Raw genomic sequence first — 25,184 nt, 5'->3', positions numbered from 1 at the left:
CGTCTAGATGTTGTTTGCGCTTCAAGAGGCGGCATATTTAGCGATTGTAACATGTGAAAAAAAATCACTGTAAATGGAATAATTGTTTTACACCATTGTTTTTGGTTATTTTCCTTCATGGCATACATACTCATATAAAAGTTGTCATTATTTCTCTAATGAGCCTGAAATTGTAATTATATTGATTCCAGCCAATCCACCTGACTGTCACCCCCCCCATCTTCATATACGCTATGTAGCTAATCTGGGTATCATTTTATGAATTATCGCGTTTTTCCCTCAAATTTTCTTGTGTACACGCTAGTCATGGTCTACATAGTATTGTGCGATACAGACTGCAGATGTAATCTTATTTTAAGATCTTAGTATACTAAGATATCAGGAATTCCCGTGTGCAGTCAGAAGTTTTTGTATAATGATTATAGAATACAATTAACCCTTTCATATTTTACTTTGATAAATCACAATTAACATATGAAAAATTAACTTCTGAATATGAGAATACTCATTTATAATGAAAGAGTAACTTATGAATATGAGACTATTTAAAACATCTTTTGAAGAGAACAAATACAGAAGTTTGCATTAGTCAGTTGAGTAACGAATATAAAACTATTTACAGAACGCCAGAAAACGGATTTGGCATTGTGACAAAACTCGTCGTAGATGCTAATCTTAAATTGCTGAAAAAAAATGGGGTATAGGGGAAATGCCACATCTGGTTTTGGTTAATGTACAATATCAAACACTCAGATATGGTATTTTGTAAAGTCATAAAATGAATACAAAAACGAAGAATAAAAATATAATCGTTTTAAATACATAAAAGTTTAATTTAAAAATCATTAATATCTTATTAGACAACAATATACTAACTGCGTAAGAATAATAGACATTAAACTAAATCTCTATGTCAACACCTCTGCGTCAATGATATAACTACTTTTGTATGTTCTATTACAAAACTATTTGCAACCTGGAAAATAACAGGTCATGGCAAATATGAGCGATCTTACGTCCGCTGTCTGGAATTTTCTGACAGCTATCAGAAGCAATATAATGGCATTGTCATCACTGTTTGTACTGCCGACTATTACTGTTTTACTTACTACTTGTGTCGGCCTTCAATATATTGGATAAGTTATTACTGGCGGTCAGTGCTGTATAAAGGCGTTTATTGCCGTGTACTGGTGGACATTTGCTGTCGTTACAATAGTCACTGTATGTTCCAGGTGTACATTGTCGGTCACTAGCGGTCATGAAGAATATCTGATGTACATGAACTGCTTCGAAATAAAATTAGGCGAATAATTGTGTTCCTTTGCAAATATCGACCATGTTCAGTGCCGGGTTATATTATGGTTACTATCACTTCATGTTATTGTTTAGCATTGGCGGGCACGGCTTGGCAAATCGCTTGTTTCAACTGTCGGAGACTATTCTCAAGTGGCAGGAACATTCATCAAATGACGGATAATTTATTCAGTTATTTTAATTGATCTTTGAGTGTGGTTACTGCTCATTTATGGTTAGTCACTGCAATCATCGAGGGCAAATGGTGTTTTTATGCTGTTGCCGCGTTGAGTAGTATATTATCGTGCTATTATGTTCTAATGATAATAATGATGATGATAGTGATGATACTACAAATAATGGGAATATTGATAAAGATCTCAAAATTATTTGTCCGTATTTCAACTAAGCTAATAGCTGGTGAATGTATTATGTTAAGGAAAAATATTACGATTGTGTGAAATGTGTTGTATGCGTTGTAATTTTTAAATATCCCCCAAATACTCGGTCAAAATAAATAAACGTATACATTGCTGGCAACGATGTAAAGAAATTAGCCTTGACTGGCTGATATATAATTTTTATTTTTCGAAAAATGATGAAAATAATAAATAGTAGATGTAGTGGCAACAAGAAAAATACTACGACTACTACAACTACTACTAATACTATTATTAATAATATTAATCAAAGTAATAGCACTTACATTACTTAAGCAAGCTAGGGTATTTTTTTAGTATTTTTGTGGTTATTAATATATCAAACAGCAACAACCATTTAAAATTGTTAAAGTAAAACACAAATATTAATATGCAGGTACTGAGGAATAATCGAACTATGTAGTAGAACAAAAAAGTGTTTCCAGGAAATGCAAAACGTATAATACAATGTGTAGATGAGAATACGAAGATACGATTGTGTTTATAATGTTAGGAGAATATATATAATATGGATAAAAATTAGTGCCGCTTTACTTGTCGTATGAGCTATAAGAATGAGATATAAAATAAGAACACTGCTATCATAACAATAAATTATATAAACAACAGTAGAAATAACATCTGCAATGGTCTACAATAATTGAAGTATTGATCAACATACTAACATTTACAGACGTATAATAGTAGTTACTCCGTAGAACTATCAACATTCTTCTAAAAGGACAGTTGCTATAATGTCAGTTTTGTTCCAGGTATAAGCTTTAGAATAAGAATATAGATAACAACATTAAAAATATAATTAAGTTTTAACTTAATAAAAATGAGTAGGGTTTTGCATTGATACAAAAATAAGAGCATCGTCGGAAAAGAAGAAAACTTTTTGGCTCAATCAAACAAAGGCATTGCATAGAAGTAAAGCAAATAAACAGTAAGGCATCAGGTGTTTATATACATATGTATATATATATATATACACATAAATATATGTGTATGTATAAATATATGTATATATAAATATATATACATATATTAAAAATATATTTGCATATATATATATAAATATATATATAAATGCATATATATTATATATAAATATATATATAAATATATTTTTAAATGTATATAATATATATAAATATATATCTTAAAATATACTCTCTAAATGCAAATATAAACATATATATGCATGTATATATAAATATAATATATAAATATATATAATATACATATATATAAATGTAATATATATATAATATACATATCTATATATAAATGTAATATATAAATACAATATATAAATGTATATATATAATATACATATATATATATAAATGTAATATATATATATATATAATATACATATGTATATATATATATAAATGTAATATATAAATACAATATATAAATGTATATATATATAAGTACAATATATGAAAGTATATATATATAAATACAATATATAAATGTATGTATATATACACATCTATATATACATATATATACATCTATATATACATATACGTATACATCTCTCTCTCTCTCTATATATATATATATATATATACATCTGCCCGTCTCTCTCGCTCTCTCTACATATATATACATATACATATATATATATATATATATTGTTTGTCTCTCTCTGTATGGTTATTGATATTAAATACACGTTTCTCTATTTATATAAAACAGAAAACACATTTTTTTATATGGGTTGTGAAATTGAATTCATCTGTAAAGTACCTAAAGAATTGTTAGATCGTAAAAAATATGCATTTCAATTTATTCTGAAAGTTTTTTTGTTTATTTTTTTGTTTATTTGTTACATGTCATTATAGTAATACATATTTTCTGCGTTATTTATACTCGCCTAATATTTTGTTATAGTAAACATCGACGTCTTTCTACACTATATATATATATATGTTATAATTGTTGTGGCCTACGAAACTTATCAGACAGGTTTTGGTATACAAACATGAATCTTAATATTTAGGTTATTCGACCTTCTACTAAACTTTTAACTAGAGTTTAAGTCGAGGAAAATTGTGAAAATTAAATAAAATGAAATTCGCCAAGTCAAGGCGCGCGACAGCAATATGAAAATACAATACCTATTGGAGAATATTTTAAGTTTTTGCGTTGCACCAAACATATATTTTTAGAACTGGCATTCACGTAAAAGGAAAAAGTAAATCGTAAGGTAAACGTTTTAGTTTCGATTCTCAATGGTAACGTCCGCGTTATATTTTGTGTATATATTTTTAAATCCTTATTATGTATTGACTGCAATGTAATATAAGAATAAATATCAAATCTGTTCAAGCAAAATATCATATTTAAGCGTATTTTACAGCTGGGAAATATAAGACTTCCTGCTGGTAAATATCAACACAAACATGTATATATATTAAAAATCTCACGTTTACCAATTGAATAATATGTTATATTAGGCGCGTGTAGATATTAATAATATATATATATATATATATATATATATATATATATATATATTATTAATATCTACACGCGCCTAATATAACATATTATTCAATTTGTAAACGTGAGATTTTTAATATATATATATATATATATATATATACATATATATATACATATATACTATATATTTTATATGTATTATATATAATATATTTTATATATATACCGTATATATTATATATTTTGTATATATTATATACTTTATATGCATTATGTATTTTATATATATATTATATATTATATATATGGTACAATAATAATTTAGACTTTACAACAATTTATCATTTAATAACTAATACAAGTTAAAAATTAATGCAATTACATTATTCTAAAGTTTTAGAGTATGGCTTTTCTTCCTATCTGAAACATAGATTTTTGTTACTTTTAATGGTTTTAATTACATGTAATATATATATATATATATATATATATATATATATATATATATATATATATAATCATTGGTCAATTCTATACAATTAATAATGCTGTCTAAACTTTGTAAGGTATATTTACTCTTCTGTTTGCCATTCTTGCCACTAAGAAAAACCCAATGTGGACGTCCTGGGTCTAAAAGACGCCTGATAATAGGGATGGATAATAACAGATAAACAATATTTTGAATGTGTGGATCAATTGACCCTAAACCAATTCTATGTAACGAAGAGACATATTTCGGAATATTTACGCCGACGTTACCTTGGGGAAATCATAGAGACAGGGAAAAATCTATGAGATAAATCATTTCTCGTCTTAATAATTGATTTAGAAAGAATTGATACTTCTTTTCTCGGACGATACAGTTAATTCAATAATGTAAACTGTTTTCAATGCACAAAACAAATTATAGGATCAATACAATCTCAGGCGGGAATTTCGGACGCTTTTACAAGTGTATCTCAAGACTCCTAAAAACTAAATTTCTAAAATCTTGTTCGAGATGAAAAATGGCACTTCCAGTCGTTTTAATTTAAAGTCCATACACATGGAATGACGAATGGAATGTAAAATTACAATCTTGTTTTCTAATTTGATTACGCGAACTACTGTGCTTAATTGAAATACAAATCTACTAATTTACAAGCCGATACAAGTACGAACATGTAATGGAGCATAAGAAAGAATCCTATGAAATATATAAAAATACAAGTTGTTCATGGTTTATTTTTCAAAGATACCTATAATAATGAATGGTGTGTTGCATCACGACTCATCAGCGCGGCTAAAATAGCACCTTCCTTAGGAATGAGTTGAAACTCTTGATTGTTTGTAGTTCTAACCACTGGGCCAGTAATCCATACTCGTAAAAGTCTGATGATATATCTAAAAAAATTAATAGTCGCCCATTACTTTTACGATACAAACTAATAGTCAGCGAGTCTCACTTAATAGCAAAATAAGCAGAGAATGAGATACATTTGCAACAATGCGCAATCTTAAAAAGGAGTTGAATATATATATATATATATATATATATATATATATATATATATATATATATATATATATATATACTATCCTGAGTGCCACGCTTTGCTCGAGTGGTTGGATGTGTGTGTTGAGCAATGAAAAAAAAAAGTTTTAGTAAGTAGGCAGGTTCAAGCCCATACCGAGAAATAGGAAAGGAACGTGGAAAAACGTGACGTCTTTGCTGTTGCACCCATCGCCAAAACTTAAGTTACGGACGTTTAAATTTAGGCTAGTCAATTGAAAAGAGGGATGACTGTCGAAAATTTCGGCAAAAAATTACCCCTCCCTGTAGAAAAGTGGCCAGTTGAGGGTGTACAAATTATTGTTTTTAGCCAATTCTCCGATATTTGTCGTCCTAACGACTGAGCTTAAAGACGACTTCGACAGCGAACAAATCCGTCGCCTTTGTCGAAAGCTTTAGGCATATACACATGCATACATGTAAGAGACAGGTAGCATTTATATTATTGAAAATTATATATATATATATATATATATATATATATATATATATATATATATATAATGAGAGAAAAAACAATTATCCTAATTAAGCTGTATTCAATAAGAATTAGGTTTCTGGAAAATGCTCACCATCTTCAGATCATTAAAATCCATAAGAAGAAAAAAGCGTCATTATTTTACAAACGTAATTTTGTTTAAAAGAGAAAAAGAAAGGAGAAAAATGTAAATAAAAAGCAAAACATATTTAGAAGAAGAATTATGAAAAACAAAATAACAACAATCACAAAAAAGAAACAAATTTATCACATGTAAATATAGATAATTATGAAACCCCCCAGTTTTAAACTTTCTTTAGTCATCCTTTGAAACCTGGTAAAAAACATAAAATATAAATATTAACATTTGTTCACCTTTATTTAGACTATCCAAGTAATAATTATTATTGTTTTTTGTTTAAAATAACTTTTCGATGCAAAACATATCCTAAAACACTGCAAGATATACTAAGTCCCTTTATGTGAAATTTTATTAAAATCCGTCCGGCCATTATTTTTTCTTAGTCTATAATAAAGGAACTCACATAGACAAAGTTGCATTTATATACCAGTATATATCCACACACACACACACACTATGTATATATATATATATATATATATATATATATATATATATATATATATATATATATAGATTCCCCATTAACACAAGACAAAACCATGCATTTCATATGCATATTTATTTGTCGATGTAATAATGAAAAGCTATAAATTATAGGTGGTGTGGAAATATATATCTATGTTTTATTTTTATTACCGTGTTTATCTGTTTGATTACATATGTTTGGATGTTGGACCATGTTTACGATCCAAAAGCCTCTTCAGACCTTACAGAAATGGTTGTTAGTATTTGGAAAAAAGGGTATTAGAAGATATACGAGAAAAAACAGGGATGGTAGGAGATAATAAGTGTAGGGGGACGGTTATCGACAATATTTCAGTTTTGAAGGTTAAAATACATTAAATTGTATTGTGTGTGCGGGGTAGCAAATTCAGGTAGGCGTGGGTCGAGATATATGGATACAGGGAGGTGAAGGAGCAGAGAGGATGGTAAAGAAAAAAGAGGCGGTGTAAGGAGAGGAGGAGGAGTTTCAATTTTTAGGTTTACAGTTTTGACTGCTTTTTGCTTGTTTAAGCAGGTATATGAAGTAGATGAGAGAGACAGGGAGAGAGAGAAAGAGAGGGAAAGAGAGAAAGGCTTTATGTAGGTGGCATGTGTTTGACAAGTACAAGGTTTCATTTAAAATTTTCTTAGTCGCTATAAGCCGACTTGTTCATTTCAGTTGACAATAAAAATAACAAAAGCTAAATGGAGGCGATCTAGAACATATGCTGTAGAACGGAGATAAAAGGCCAACGCCTCTTGTGTTGTTATGTGGTGGTTTGAATATAATAAACAAGTTATTACCAAAGGTTCATTTCATTCGGACAAAACACTACGAAATTGACCTAATTAGAGTTGGGACCCGTTTTTCTTCGGTAACCATTATATATATATATATATATATATATATATATATATATATATATATATATATATATATATATATATATATATATATATACATATATATATACACTAAGTAAGTAATTTAAAGTAAGGGTACATAGATAAATAAACAAATAAAGGATAAATAAATAAGCGGGTGTAGTTAATAATGTGAGGTTAGGTAGATGCATTGTAAGATATGTAAAATACATGGTGTTGGTTTAATATTTAGGGGTCTGTATTGTTTTGCTTATTGGATAGGTATTAATTTATAGTGTATAGGAGAAAAATATATGAATGTATATTTGTACTAGCAAAAGTATCCGTCGTTGACTCGGTTCATAAACAGCCTACAGAAAATGGAGTCTGATTTATGAAAGTATGATAGGTTATGAAAAGGTAAGGTTATAAATTTGGGCTGAATTTGAGGGTATAAAAACCAAACAAAAATATGATGAAAGTAAAAATAAAATAGATAAACCCCATAAGTTATTATACCATACCTGTTAACACTGTAACACTTATCACAATATTCTGTTGGTCTATATTAAAAAAAACGTGTGAAACTTTGTGACATATTTCCATTCTATTGAGGTCAGGTGCGAACACCCCATAATTTTACTATACCATATTTCTTCAAACAGAAACATAATTATCAAAGTATGCTTACACAGATCGATATGAAAATTCTTTATTAAAGTTTGTGTCTATTTCCATTCTATGGTGGTCAGTCGCGAACGCAGACCCCACAATTTCTTTATACCATCCCTATTTAAGTTAAAAGATACTTATCAAAGTATTCATATGTACATCTACATAAAAAATACACTTGTAAACGTTTTTTTTTCAGTTTTTTAATTTTTTTTATTTCCATACTTTGTGGACCAGTTGCGAACGCAGACCCCAAAATTTTAATGAAACACTGTTCTGCCAGATCAAACGTGCCCATTCCTGTGTCTCGATACTCTTCTATCATTATATGTAATCAGTTTTTTTTTAAATAGTCAACCATATAGGAGCCTATTCGTGGCCAGACACATACACCCACATACACACAGACATTCAGCTTTATATTATAGATATCTATATCATGTATGTATATATTTTTTTATTTCTTTTAGACACTATAAATAAATCCCTATCCAGTAAGCAAATCAATACAGCCCCTAAATATAAAAAACAACAACATGTATTTTGAACATATCTTACAATACGTCTACCTAACCTCGCATTATTAATAATTATTAAATAAAACACATATTTGCTCTGCAATAGTATTGAGCACTCCCTTCAGATTTTTTTACTAATTACCAGTTTTACCATATATATATATATATATATATATATATATATATATATATATATATATATATATAGATAGATAGATAGATAGATAGATAGATAGAGAGAGATAGAGAGAGAGAGAGAGATAGAGATTAATAAATGTAGCAACTCTTTGTTTTCCATCAGATGTATAATTACACACATATGATGCATTTAAGTAGCATGATTCTATTCAGATTTTTAGTTAACTTGATGTGCAAGTTGCTCTTAAACAGTGTTTAATCAACATATTGTATTCACTTTATTTCCTCCTTAATTTGTCCATACGTTACGTTTTCAAAAAGTCCAAATACCAATTTTTACTCATAAACAGCATCGGAGAAATGGCGTATTCGCAAATGTTGACTTATATTTGACAATCAGGCAAGCAAACATAAGAACATGAGACACGCTGACATTAGAAGTAGTATCGCTACGAATATCATTATACGAATAAATGATTATTGCTGTAAAAGGAAGTTGTAGAAGTCCAGGAAATACTAAGCATAAAATTGAACAGTAAAAAACAATAACAGAGAAAATAAATATATTTTTATTCTAATAGATGCTTAATTGAAGGTATAAAGTAATATTGTTTCTGACACTTATTTTATTTATCTTAATGAATTATGTCGCACTATATTAATTCTCATTATTAACACTTATAAATTCGTCTTATTCTAGCCAAGTTTATATTTAATAAAATAAACACTTCATAGAAATATTAATAAATATATTTGCTGCGTTTTATTGATTTGTCTGTCTAATAAATAATTATTTGCGAGATCCAGAATAATATTATATAAACATGTGTTGATTAAATATATTTCTCATTCAGACACAAGTCGAGATAGAAAATAAATATATCTGTGAGTGAGAGTTCGTTCACTGTAAATTCAAAAACAGCTGAGCCGCAAGTTTTCCTCACACAAATTTATGCACCTGAGGATGTGTCCGATAAGTACCAATAATCGACAATCGAATAAATCCGATTTAAAAGGAAAGCTTCATTTTGACCGGAGTTTACACTTGTATAAAGACTGTTTTGTTTTTTTGTTTTTTTTTTGTTATACACAAGATTGGTCGAAAAAATATTTCTGGTAAGATAAGAATTGAATCAAGATAAATGAGTTTTGCATTTTAAAAGTCAATCCAAGCTATTATATATAATTGTCATTTATAAAATCAAAAGTGTGTTGTCTATAGTGCAGTATAGACCATAGCATATTGTGGACTAAGTTTTTGCCTGTAAGCATGTGAATCTCATTCCCTGTACACCGTGGTGGGTTTCCACTTAGAGCAAGCAAGGACTCGATTTTATTTTAAAAAGAGAGGGGGATTTCATGTTTTTTAAGACAATACTTTATAGAAATACATTTTCCAGGGCAGCAACAGATACGTAAATAGCCAGATGGACATAAGTCCAATGGTGTTGGCTCTAGGTTAGTAGTTTCTGAATTTTATAGAAAAAAGCTGGAAAGTCACATCTGCAATAGCATTCTAAACCCTATATATATGTTAGGCACATTAATGGCATAATCTTACTAACAGAACATTTAGATCAATTAATAATAATAAAAATTCGCTTTAAAAAATCTGGTATTAGACTTTACACATAAAATAAATATGAATGACACAATTAGCTTCCTCGATATAATTGATAAAAGTCGACAATTATAAATTCATTGCAACCCGTACAAAAAAAACCTTTATTTTAAAAGCGAATCACCCTATAAGTAATTTATAGCGTAGTGAAAATCTAATCTAGCCAGCAAAATGCACTTTCTATACTTACATTTTTTTATGAGATAATGCAGACTCTTATTATTAACACCTTTCCAAATTATATCGTCCATCAACAAATTAAACACACATTAGTCATTATTAGAACACAACTAAGACTATTAATACTAATACAACTAATAATAATACAATAATGACGCATCAGCATAGCTAGGACTAGTATTGTTCGCTGGCTGTCATGTCACGTGTCTTCCCCTAACAGCTTTATTTATCAAGATCTAGTTGCACATGTCACCCCAAAATGAAATTTACAAACATATAAATACCGGCATTCTTACACTCTCATATTTTTACCTGCACCGTCCTATCTTAAAATCCCTATTTATTTGCATAAAAATATCAACCATCAATCAGATTAAATATGAGGGAAAGGGTACGTAAAAGTGTTCTTACACGATTTAATCGATGTTTTCAACAAATTAACTAAACGTAACATTTAAGTCATCACTCGTGTGAAGACGAGTCATAGAAGTCGAAGACATTAGCGGCTGTGTCGAATTTATTACAATCTAATAGAGACCGTTCAAACCTTTGGCAGTCAAATAGAATAGGGTTGATCACAATAGACACGTATTCATATAAAGACACCCCCCACACACACATATATATATATATATATATATATATATATATATATATATATATATATATATATATATATATATATATATATATATATATACTCGCATTTTTTGTGAATTTTATTTTTTAAGAAGTAGCAAGGATTACAGTTTATTTTGACTTTAAAAATGCAATATTCTAGCGGTTCACTTTCGTAATGCTTAAGACAACTTCATGTTAAGTGGACTTGTGAATGCATTTTTACACACCAAAACTAAATACTACACAGGATTAATTTCTTTTTAAAACTATACGCAATGTGAACAAGATTACTTACAACATTCTCTTATAATAGATACGCATATTTCCCATGAAAATGTTAATGGTAATTGTTCTGCAGAAAAAAAAATCACCATTAAATTTACAGTAGAAATAAAATAACGAAAGTGTATTTCTCTTATCTATCTAAGCAATATTTCATGAAATATTGTTATATAATTTTTCTTTTCGATTTTTAGTATACAGTAAGTTGTTTTTCGATTTATTTTTCTGCCTGAATAATGAAGGTTAGACTCTAAAAAGCTATATGAGATTACTAAGATGTATATAACTATACATTTGCCCAATCGATATTGTGATTTTCAATGGGTCATGTAATTATATGACTAGTTTTCTTGTAATTTTAATAATTATATACCATAACATTTCTCTGATTATTTTTTATTTCCCACTCAGACCAGGTCAATAAGTCTCTTGGCTCCATGAGTAAGTTTCTAGAATTTGTATATAATAGAGAAGTCAAGCATCTCATAAAAATAATCTTCTTAGTCACATGCAATTTGGTTTCCGTTCTGCTAGATCTACAGCAGATATACTTACAGCTGTTTCTCCTACGATTAGTGAATCTCTCGACAGAGGCTTCTTGTCTATAGCAATTGGTCTTGACATATCCAAGGCCCTTGATACGGCATATCATAAAGGTTTACTTCACAAGTTATCTAGCTACGGTGTAGCTCGAAATATCTTCTCAATTAAATTCTAGTTCTACTTATATATGTTTATACATGGAGCTATATACGCATGTCTATGCGTACAGATATGTATATATAATAATATGTATGCTTGTATATATATGCACACACACACATACAGACTTATGGTGATATCGTGATGGGAATAACAGCGAAAGGAAATCGTAATTTCTACTTCATCGTCCTCTTTTTCCAAGAACTGCAAGTCATTTCCTTCTCTGTCATACTTTTGATGTACGAGGTGAATCACAAGCATCAAAACATTGGCCAGACCCAAAAACCGTCGATTCCTTCTAATCAACAACAAAGAAGACGAGATTCCCCTACTAAATCGTAAATCGATAGCGTATCCGAAAACACGGAAAGTGCCAAGAAGTTCCGCGCTTCGCCTTTTTTGTCCGAAGTGTGCATCTGACGAGCCGGTTACTATACAATGTTTAACATCAATTTTTACATCGTCCATGTTTGTCTTTATTTTTTGCAAAGTGTTTATTTAATGTAAGGAGAAAAAGAGGTCACTTAATCTCGTGTCAATATTCTAACAATATACCCAAAGTCAGTCTGAATTATCATGCTAGCCGCGCATCATAAGCATGAGCAAAAGTTTTATCAGAGTTTGGCTTACTTGTCAGTGATACATATATAATTATTAAACTCCTTACGTGAGTGCATTGAAATTCTACGTGTGTGCTGTAGTTATATTTGAAAAAAGTGTGAAGGTTAACGTCCGTAAACATTTGAACGTGATCTATTTTATCAGATCAAGGACAAATAAAAGATTCTTGGCTTACATATAATTTAATTAGTGATATTATATGTGTCTTGTATTACACTATTAAATGATTATTTAAAAATCTGCTCTAATTATTTTATGACAGATATTTTAACTCCTTTGTAGTTATTTATTCAAACAAATAAAACAAATTAAGCTGAAACAAAACATCAATGGCTGAAATAATCCTGCATATCTGTTAATGTTCGAGGGTGTTACATTAGCTTTCTCAGAAAGAAAAAAACTCACAGAGTATATATTTTTGTTTTCAAACGTGTACGTTTAGCCACTAGTTGTCCAGATTATTCATCAATAGATATCAATTTAACACGTATATTATTTTATAATGAATAATTATAAAAAATAATGAATATTCTTACTTGGATTACTATTTGTGAAGTTGAACAGCGGGCTATCTAGTCACACTGCATTTAAATGTTTGTATGGCAGTAAAAAAAAAACAAAAGACAGGTAGTGAATTTCAAATCTACGTTCGAAAGAAGAAAGTATTAAAATAGAAGACTGTCCGGCAGATATAGGCAGGAAAAGGTGAAGATTTTTCAGAATTTTTCGTGAGTATTTTCATCAAGTTTATACAAGTGCCAACATTTTGGCTGAGCTCATTAAAATTATTGTAAAACATATACAGCGATGAATCATTGCACAGAGGATTAAGGCTGAAGCTTAGTTGATCGTATATATATATATATATATATATATATATATATCTATATATATATATATATATATACTTGAGATGTGTATAAGCATATTCTGCTAATTGCAAAATCACTGATGCCACAACAATATAATACGTTGGCCTTGGATTGTCAGATGTGTGTTGTCTACTGACACTGAGGAGAGAGCCCATTTCTTTGCAATAGCCTTCGCAATATCTTAAAAATACATATCCATTTATAACCTCTAAGTAAACCGAAGAGGTTAAACGAAGAGGTATCGAGTAACATCTTATTTTTATTTGAAATCTTCGGACTCATCTTGAGTGTTATGTTTAGTATCTTTCGGTTAATCTAATCTTAAGATATATCTGGCCGAACACAGGACTGCTTCTGTCATTTGAACAGAATTTCGAATGAAAATCTTTATTTACTAAAATTTTGTTAACCATGACATTATAGAGGTCCTAAGACATTAGCAGTTGTATTTTAAGGTAGTGCACATTGGGAATTACACTTTCAACGTTCAAGAGCATATTAGTTTTACAACTGATTTTCTCACGTACTGTAACTACTGCTCCACAGGTATTTGTGGACAGTTCTAGTACGAATTTAACAGCCATAAAGGTACTTTATTGTTAGATGTAAATATCAATATTTATTACTAATTATTTACCATCCAGCTATCTATCTATCTTTCTAATTATATTTCTTATTCTTTACTTAATTATGCATATATTATTGATTATTTATAATAAACGCTTCCCATATGGTATTAAATTATTTACAAAATTCCGTTCGTAACTCCGTCAAAATTCGCGTTCGATAAAAACACTCCCGAGTTCCAAAAAATTACACTTAAAATATATCGCAGCTTGCATCTATCGAAAGGTTGTTAAAAAGACGCTCAGGATGAGAACATTAGTCCGAGGATTTAAAATAATATCAATAACTAATAACTATATCAAAACTTTTGAAATGTAGGGGAGTATTAGTAATGTTTATTATTAGTTGAGTTTTCTTCTTAATTTCTTAGTTACTCGTAGCAAAATTAAATCGACTTTTTCATCTAGAATATGCTATTTACTTCAACATTTGATTAAATTTTACTTAGTAAAGACGAACGCTTATTCTCTAAGGTTATATCCATTTACTTCGATATGTGGATATTCGTATTCCTTTGATATATTTTATAAGATGGGTTCTCAAAGCGACTGGTCAGATATCATTTATATATAGTGATCAGAAACCTTCAACCAGAACTAGCTCTCATATTTACAAAAATGTTTAACTTTTTCTTGAGGAGAAATGTTTCACAGCGCCCTCGAAATCTGATCAATCAGGTGATCGGCCATCTCCTTATTACAGATTAATGAGTCCCCTGTGCCTCATGAGGCACTTGCTGAAATATGTTTTGGATACAGAACTACCTCAGCAAATATTATGTGTTCGGTCACCTGCAATATGGTTTCTCTTCTGCTAGAGTTAGCCATATATATATATATAAATATATATATATATATATATATATATATATATATATATATATATATATATATTAGTTAAACGGTAGCTGACGTGCATTTTAAAAGTATCAGCGAAAGACGCACTTCTGTAAAAAATTAACATGCCCATAATCTGAACTTATTGGTGTTCGTTGAGATTGCTTCCTTTTCGCCTTTCCCCAAGCAAATATTTCCTACCCTCGCTCCTAATTTATGGTATTTGGCACGGTGTTAAACGAGGTCCCTCTCGTTGCCGACGTTAATTTTTAAAAGTGTTGACCGAAAGACATCCTTGTGTAAACAAAACGAACATACTCAGAATTTCTAACTGAATAGTGTCAGTTGAGAGTGTTTCCTTTTATCGTCTCCCCCATACAAATTTCTTTTCTATCACCATGAATAATTACTGTTTTTTACCTAATTTGCAAACGATGCCCCCTTTGTTGCCGATTTCATTTTTAAAATTGGCTGCAGAAATACGTATATGTGCAAAAAAAATAAAACATACAAATTATTTGGAACTCATAATGCTTTTTATAGACTGTTTCCCTTGCCTTTTTTCATCTACATCAATTTTTTGACCCTAGCCACTATTATATATATATATATATATATATATATATATATATATATATATATATATATATGAAGCATGTCAGTCTATTGATTTTTCGCCTATACACAGGTACAAATCGAATATCTTATTACGGAAGTGACCACTTTCCTACACTTAATGATTGTGGTTCTTAACGATTTGCTCCATAGCGTTCTCTACGTTGGCGAAATGTCTAATCATTATACTCCAGTTTGAGTTGATATTTTACCAGCGAGGCTCACTAATCGAAAAACTAAGAGACAATGCCACCTAATTTACCATGGCGGGTCATGCAAGATTAGAGTTTTCGTCTCCTATCGCGGTGTGCCTTCGAACCAGCAGAAAATGCTGTCGTTGAGAGAACTCACAGAAATGTGTAAAACATTAAGACGAGTACATATTATTCTACTTCCAAAAGCGTTTTACTGGTATAGCGTCACACTAAAGGGCAATGTTTTAACATCTACTTCACCGTACAACGACGACCGCATGGTTAACCCTTACCCGCAAGATGTCCAGGGGTATGCCGTGAATAAAATCACGAATTCAAACTCGGTTATTGCTTATGGAATCTGTTATCATATAAGATATTGCGCCTCAGTCCAGGTGTTCGCATGCAATTCGATAACACTAGTAGCAGGTCAGAAGAAATCTTACAATTAAACATGCCAATATGCGATGGACGATTATTCCAAAAATCATAGCTCGTAAACCCCTGATTATGACGCCCGTCATAAACTGCCTGATGATCACGATATGCCATTCGAAAATAGTATTGAGATTAATTTTCCTTTGAGAGAAATTGCTGCTCCGCCACTCTGCAGAGGCAACCGAACAAAGATCCCGCACCCAACTATAATAATTGGGATGATAACATTAGAAAGTTATGTAGAGAATAGAATTAATATTGTGACTTACACAAGCTATAACGTCGTTTTTTTATCCTATCGAGTGAGGGAATCAACGTATGGAAATATCAAAGAAAACCTATTGTCTATAGATAGCTTATTAATATACATAGCATATAAATTTGCATGAAAGGACAGTAAATGCTGTGAACATAACGAAATAAAAAGCAGAAAATAGGGGTTTTAACAGCTAAGAGAGAAAGAACGGATGGTGAGTATCACAGTATAAGTCAGGAGCTTGCAAAAAGAAATTCGGGCGAATATTTTTTTATTATAATTTTTAAATCTTAATTTCATAATAAATACACCATTACAAATTATTTTGATATACTAGAAAATTCATGCAATACATCACACTAAGTATGTCTCATGAACTATTTTTTTTTGCGCCTGGTTTATTTTACGAAAAATTAAATGGTTTTATTCATATCTCGGTCAAACATAAGCAATAAATTTGTTAATATATTTGCATTTATTCAATAAAAAAGCATCTGCTAACATGAAATCAATTTCGCCAACCATCGAAAAACATTAAATAAGTAAGGCAAGCTGATTCCGTTTCACTTTGATCTCATAGATGGTTTTAGTTTCATTATTTCCAGACGGTTTTAGCGCTTCAATTTTTAAGTAATAAAAGGTTTATTGAATAATATCTTCGTGTTTTTTTCTCTCGTTTCCAATGAAGCTCTAAGGATTAAAACAAGAACAGGCCTACTTAAGTTGCGTCCATTAAGTTACAGCGTTCGACGAATAAATGATATGCCAGCGAGCATGCGTGACTAGGCTAACGTCATGAAACAGATAATATACAGACATATCTGAGACTGAATTGCACACACACACACACACACACACACATGTCTACATAATTTACAGAGAGTATATTGATTTTTTTTTATGTCAATGCTGTTGTATTTGGTTTGGATTGTTGTATAAACATTTATCATAATATCCATTACAGTTTACAGAATAATTTTGCTTGTAAACATAAAAAATAAATGTTTATATATATATATATATATATATATATATATATATATATATATATATATATATAAAGCTGAATGGGTATGTGTATGTGTCTGGTCACGAATAGGCTCCTATATGGTTGACTATTTTAAAAATACTGATTGCATAAAATGATAGAAGATGTATCGAGACACAGGAATGGATATGTTTGATCTGGCAGAACGGTGGTACATTAAAATTGCGGGGTCTACCTTCGCTCCTGGTCCAGAAAGCATGAAAATAAAAAAAAATAAGAACTATATATATAAATATAAGTTTTTTTTATTTTTTTTTTTCATAATATTATTTTGTATTCCTGCACGTCACCAATTAAAAACGAGTAAAGAAAAGTTATAATCTTTTATACTTTTCGCATTCTTTTTTATTCATATATATATATATATATATATATATATATATATATATATATATATATATATAAATAATAATAATAAAAAAATATGTTTTCAAGCCAAATTCTTCTGTAAACTGTAATGGATATCATGATTAATGTTTATACGAAAATACTAACCAAATAAAACAGCATTGACATTAAAAAAAATCAATATAATCTCTGTAAACTATAATTTTCAACAGTTTATTATTTGATATGAAATAGAAGTCGAAAACGGTAATATTTTACATATTTCATGGAATGTTAAATAATATTCTCTGAGGAAATCTTTTTTTTTAGATCATAGTTATCACCAAGTTGTAATTGTCTTGGTTTACACATGAATTTAATACAAACATTAGAAGAGAAATCATATCTGCATACTTTATATAACAATGCAAAAAATATTATCGGAAATGAAGTCCAGGCTCGGTGAAAAAAATTACGGTGTAGTACAATTTAAATAAAATATTGATTGGCCAGATAGAGATTCAAATGAAGTAGTTCATTTGTGTTTTATAATCCGAATAATCTATCAGTATTCATGAGCAATGTCGAAATTCGAGGATGGCATCTTTAAATTATGTTACTACTGCAAAAGCTTATGATAACAAATAGTATTATGCTTACAACGAGAGAGAAAAACAAGTTCGGTCTCATGAATTGATAAAAATAAAAATGAATTATTCTAAGAAAATTTAAGGCAGAAACAGATTATATTTTAAGCATAATTACACGCCCAATATTAAAATAAATTCAAACTAGTAGTTAAGCCGATAGTGCACTAGTGACATCGAATAAAACAGAGAGGAAAATAAAAAATGAATTTATAGTCTGATAGATGGCAACAGTTAAGCAAGTAAAAATACATATCGACTGTCGAAAATTTTCTCTCACCGAAACCATGATTAGGGCTGTGACAACAGAATATTCTTTACATTCTTTTGACTCTCAAGTGTATGGTCGACACAATAAGACACGGTCAATCAACCATGTACCACAACAGTCTATATAAAAACATAAAATATTAAGGGATATATACTCAAGAGTAAAAACAATGAAAGGAATACGCTGTTATCACACCCTAGTCAGGATATGCATGAAATATTTGCACATATAAACACATCACTGCATAAATAGTTATGCAAATATGTACCGATTAACATATACATAGAAATACACACGTCAATGCAGAAAGGAATGTTTTATTTTAACAATGAAAATATTGATAATTAAAAAGAGACATCTCTAACTACTTTAATAATAAATCTTATGCCTCAGAGAATGCCCTTCTTTATTAATTGGGTTATACTTTACACGCCAATATCATTCAGACCAGGTTCAAATACTTTCGCTGTTGTATTTCGAAGGCTGCATGTATAATTATATACTTCAGACCAAGAAAAATATAATAAACACGTAAATGAACTTAACATTTCCTGCACATAAAATCATGCAAATACAACCAGATAGAAATTACTTACTCAAATAATGATCCCCTTAAACTACATAAACAATAATTATAAATATATGTATTATTATCTAGACATGAAATAGTGTCACAACTATTAATCACTAATTCTTTCTTTAAAATATCCAATATTTTTAAGATTTTCCTATTTCTTATTAGAAATAGATGATACAAAGGGGCTTCCCAACTGTTACTCTACTCCCTCTTTTCTTCAGTTTATTTATACCTCGATATAAACTTAAGTTTTTTTTTTTTCAATATTTGTGCGTTTAAATATGTTCTAAAGATAGAATGTCGTCACAATCCAGAAATATCATCTATTTCTGTTTTTAAATGTTTAGTATACTCCATTTTATTATTTCCCAGTCGATAGAGGTGACGGGATTTTCTCTATCATTAAACACATATTTTTCACTTAGAATATTCTACAGTGTAAAAATCTCCTACCATAGTTGAACGATTCACTATTCGGATTTGGAATTTGAAGACGTTTATTAACATTTCCATTGGAATATTATTTTTGCACCGGTGCATTTGACCAATCAACAAATTCCTTGGCTTGCACCACATATTTAAACTGTTTAATCTTCGAACCCAGATTTCCTTATACAGATATCCCTTTTAACCCATATATTTTTGCACCATCACCGACTTTTATACAAATAAAAATTCTTTCACAATTTTTAATACTGGATTTATGTGCAAACCCGCAAGAGTATAACTTGGCCATGACTATTATTTTGCTACCCAATTAACCCTCAGTGTAAGAGCAAATCTTTAAAATTCCATAGTATTAGAAACATTTTTGTTCTCGACTTGTATTTGATTTCGAATAATACATTGTAGTGTATTCTAATTCACAGAATTTAAATAACATTCCTCATGTACATATATATATATATATATATATATATATATATATATACACTCAAAAGAATATTTTCCTCGGTCATAATTGCAGTTTGAATACTCGGACAACTATGAAAATTCGCACATTGCTTTTATAATAATTCATAAATTGTCTTAGCCCTAAACAATTCCTAACCTCACTAAATGACAAAAAATATTTGTTATTGAAATATTAAAATCAGACCTTGCTTCCGTGTGTAAATATAAGCTCATTTATTTGCAAACGTAGCAATATTAAACAGAGAGGGAAATAAATAGTGTGAATATAAATACACAGATACACACATAGGTGTGTATTTATGTGTGTGTGTTTAAGAGAGAGATAGAGAGAAATATAGAGAAAGATAGTGCGACAAAAATAGTCAGCCGCAGTTAACATATATTACACAGAAGTATTCCCTGAAAAATCGATATTTTATTTACTGAGTTAGTGTACGCTTCTGTCGTAGTCCTTTGTAAAAAAACAAACAAACATAAAAAAAACAAAAATAAAGCACCTCCTCCAAAAGTATCAACTAAAATACATTTAATCGATTACATGTTTTCTCTTTTTTTTTTTCAACCGGAAATTTATTTCGGTGACATGTTTGCAAATGACTCACCGTTTATTTCCATGAAATTATCAAGACAACATTATCTAATAAAGTCACTCTTATAACAACTGGATAATACAAATTGATGGATAAAACAACATGATACTCACATTTTTCATTACATCGACACAAATAGAATAGTCATAATTCATCAAAATTCTGAAATAAAAAAAGAAAGCGCCATTTTAAAAGAAACACGAATCCCTATTGACATACCGGTAATTTAATTTAAAAATGCTTTATTGTAGGAAATTATACTCAATTATTAATTGCATTTTGCTTATATATGCTTTTCCTAAAACAAAATACACATTTCAACTCTATCCGTTAATGTAACATGCTATAGATTCCAAATAACAATAATGCAATTTTGGCAGATTTCTATTTTAAACTAATCCTAAAGTATTTTATATTTAGAAACCTGAGCCATATTCTATAAAATGTTGTGTCACTATTTTACAGTCATTTTATTTATATATTACATAAAGAAGCACCATTAAAATATTCTGCGTGTTCTTTTCTTAGTTATGCTTTGAAAAATTTAAATACAATTTTTGAATCTCAAATCGCTTACAACCTACCAAATTTGTAAAATGAGGCTTTCAAAATCCTGATATGCTAATTTTTTATAATTAAATAAGATTGACTATTTTTATGTAGCCTCGTTTTCAAATATCCTTATACATACTTATTGGAGCATTTTTAGAGTTATGAAGTGTTAGTAATTTCGGCGTGCAGTGATGCTTTAGCATAAAATGAAGATACCCTAAAATGGAACTTTCGAGAAAAAAGTGCCAAAAAAAGATTAGTGGGTGCCTAGGGATGTTGGTCATGAATAGTAAATGTAATATTATCTCTTAAAAATCTGATATTATTATTTCTATTGAACTATGTATTAGTTTCTTGAGTATTTATCATTACTTATTCTGTTATCCCATTGGGTTAGTTCTATATTCAAACCACAATGGGCAAGATTTTCATAGAAAGGAAAATAATTTCGTACGTTGTGCGTCTTGTTTTTTTTTTCTGTTTTTTTTATGCAGTAACATGTCCACTGAAATACTCACAAAATTATCAGATTTCTCAAAACAAATTTGTTGATATATTATATTCTTATTCTATGGAATTTCAAATGGTTTTGCTAGTTTGTCATATATTCCTACAAATTAGCAACGTAAACATTTTTGTTTTCGTTTTTGAGAAAATGAATTGGTAATTAAATGAAAAATGATACAATATACGACACAAATCCTGTTCTCCGGGGTATTTTATAAATGTATGTACAAAATCGATTTGAGGATGCCTTAGTTGGAGTTGTACAGATTAAATTTTAAGGATACTGTATTAATTATATTTTACTCAGAAATACAAAAAAATAAGAAATTATGATTGCAAAACAATACAAACACCATATTATATTTCGTTTATTACCAATGTTATCACATCTTTTTCTAATCTCTTTCAAGCTGAAAACAACAAGGTAAAATATGTTTAGATTCTTTGAAGACTTTAAAACAAAAATTGAAACGAAATTTTCAAGACAGAATTATCTGAAAAAATCACACTAATATCTACTAGATTATAAAAATGATGAAAAAACAATTGTAAATTAAAATCATTTATCAAAGAAGCATTTATCATTTAAATTCTCAAAGAAAGAAAAATAAAATAATGCACGCCACTTTAAAAGAAATCTGAATCTTTATTGACATCCTGGTAATATAATTTAAAAATGCTTTGTTGCTTGAAAAAAATGTAGGTGTAATAATACAAGTAAAAGTTTATTCCAGATATATTTTTCTTTGTAAAATACTTATTCAAGCTGTTACCGCTTACACAACGTTCATCACTAAGAAATAACCATTTTTTTCAGTTTTGGAAACTTTCTATTTTAAAATCGGATAAATATTTCATTTAATTTCTCAGTAAACAACCATTTACTATTAAACAGACGAGAAAGTATTGCAATCTATTTGCGTAATTATTCTCGAGGATAACAATATTACCTTAACTAAATCCATTATAATATAAACATTTTGATTCACTTAATGCATTGATCGTGTGTTGCTAATAATTTAATTTTAATTGTATATTAATCTGAACATGTATATTTGAAAACGAGAAATTACTGTCAAAATAAAATTCCAGTTATTAAGAGGGAATTTTTTTCGTAAATAAAACACTTCAGAATCAGTTAATTTAATTGTTAATAGACAGTTCAGAAAGAGAGTCCATGTTATTAATGTATGTATTAATAATAATGATACAATATACGACATTCAATAAGAATGATACAATATTCTTCATTCATACTTATATATATATATATATATATATATATATATATGATTTTTAGAATGTGAGAGATTGTATATAATAAATTCCACAGCCAAAACAACGTGGCATCTCACAAGAGCCATGATAGTCAACGAACAGGAAGTCGAAGACTCGAGTTTCACCCTCATTTGGGCTCATCTGTTAGACACGTGCGAATTCAGAATTCGAAACCCGAGCCTCTTGCATGCGAGGCAAGCACTCTACCAACTGAGCAAACGCCCTGCACACAAGAATTTCTATTAACCAACACAGATCAAGCAAACCGCGCCGAAATCCGACTGTGAAATGAACCTACTTCGTCTCGACAAGGCACGTGGCCATCCAACCAGTCAATAACCCAGGCCGATGTCTCACAAGTAGGAGTTTTTAACTCGAAAGGACGACGCCATCCAGAAATGCTAACAAAATGAGCAACTAATAATAGGATTTTCAGGATGTGAGAGATTGTATATAATAAATTCCACAGCCAAACAACGTCGCAGCTCATAAGAGCCATGAGAGTCAACGAACCGGAAGTCGAAGACTCGAGTTTCTCCCTCATTTGGGCCCATCAGTTAGACAAAACCCTTACTGATGAGCCCAAATTAGGGCGAATCTCGAGTCTTGGACTTCCGGTTCGTTGACTGACATTGCTCTTGTGAGCTGCGACGTTGTTTGGATGTGGAATTTATTATATATATATATATATATATATATATATATATATATGTGTGTGTGTGTGTGTGTGTGTGTGTGTGTGTGTGTGTATACTTATATATTTTTATAAAAAAGAAATGCAATAATATTGTCGGCAAACTGCCAATTGACGATAGCGGTGAGTTTTACAATTGATTAAAATGAGTTAACGCAGTACATCTTTTACAATTTAATAATTTATAAATAATAAAAAATGTAGCCTTCCGATGAGCGAAGTTGAGTAACACAGTAGATTGAAGTTAGGGAATATGTTTATGTACGTGTGGTACGTGGACCGTATTCAGCTGCCCAAATAACTGGTTGCCTATAGATCTAATGTTCCTCTTTATTGGCCATTCTACTACCCTCATCCTTTTCTGTTTACATCAAATTGTATTCACAAAATTCCCTCCACTTTCACGAGCCCAAACTACCGAGACCCTATTTAATTGGGGTTTATCCGGATTTCCTCCCTGGCTTCAATTCAAACGCTTGCTGTATTTTCCTATCAAACTGGGGCGATGAATCATAAAGCACTCGGCGAATTTTCACTTGATGAATCATATAAAACCCTTACTTTATTCATCTTTCCTTCCAATCGATGGCGATATGCCCAGGGCAAGATTTTAAGACGGCAAACAAGCAGCTTCAGCCATAAACATCTCTGCATAAATAAGAACACGCACTCCCTAAACACACACACACACGCACACACACACAGACACCCCCCCACACATATATATATATATATATATATGTGCAGGTGTAGATTCATATAATATATAGATGTATACGTGTTTAGCTATATTTATATGGATGTTACATACATACATATATCTATATGTGTGTGTGAGTGAATATATAAATTAGTGTATAAGATGTGTATTAACCTATGAGATATCTT

General features: G+C 29.7%; 1 long non-coding RNA gene across 1 annotated transcript in view; it reads right to left on the bottom strand.

The window, feature by feature from the left end:
- The window catches only part of LOC145263420 (uncharacterized), an 800,154-nt gene that overhangs the window by 373,685 nt on the left and 401,285 nt on the right, over window positions 1-25,184 (bottom strand). Inside the window, exon 2 of the long non-coding RNA XR_013864569.1 lies at window positions 21,379-21,427. This is a non-coding gene — a long non-coding RNA (uncharacterized LOC145263420). The remainder of the gene's footprint in view (window positions 1-21,378; window positions 21,428-25,184) is intronic.

Source organism: Euprymna scolopes, chromosome 3 (genome assembly GCF_053919585.1).
Source record: "Euprymna scolopes isolate OS-2025 chromosome 3, ASM5391958v1, whole genome shotgun sequence".
Taxonomy (NCBI): Eukaryota; Metazoa; Mollusca; class Cephalopoda; order Sepiida; family Sepiolidae; genus Euprymna; species Euprymna scolopes.
Note: the sequence above shows the minus strand (reverse complement) of the source record. Positions and strands in the feature narration are given on the sequence as shown.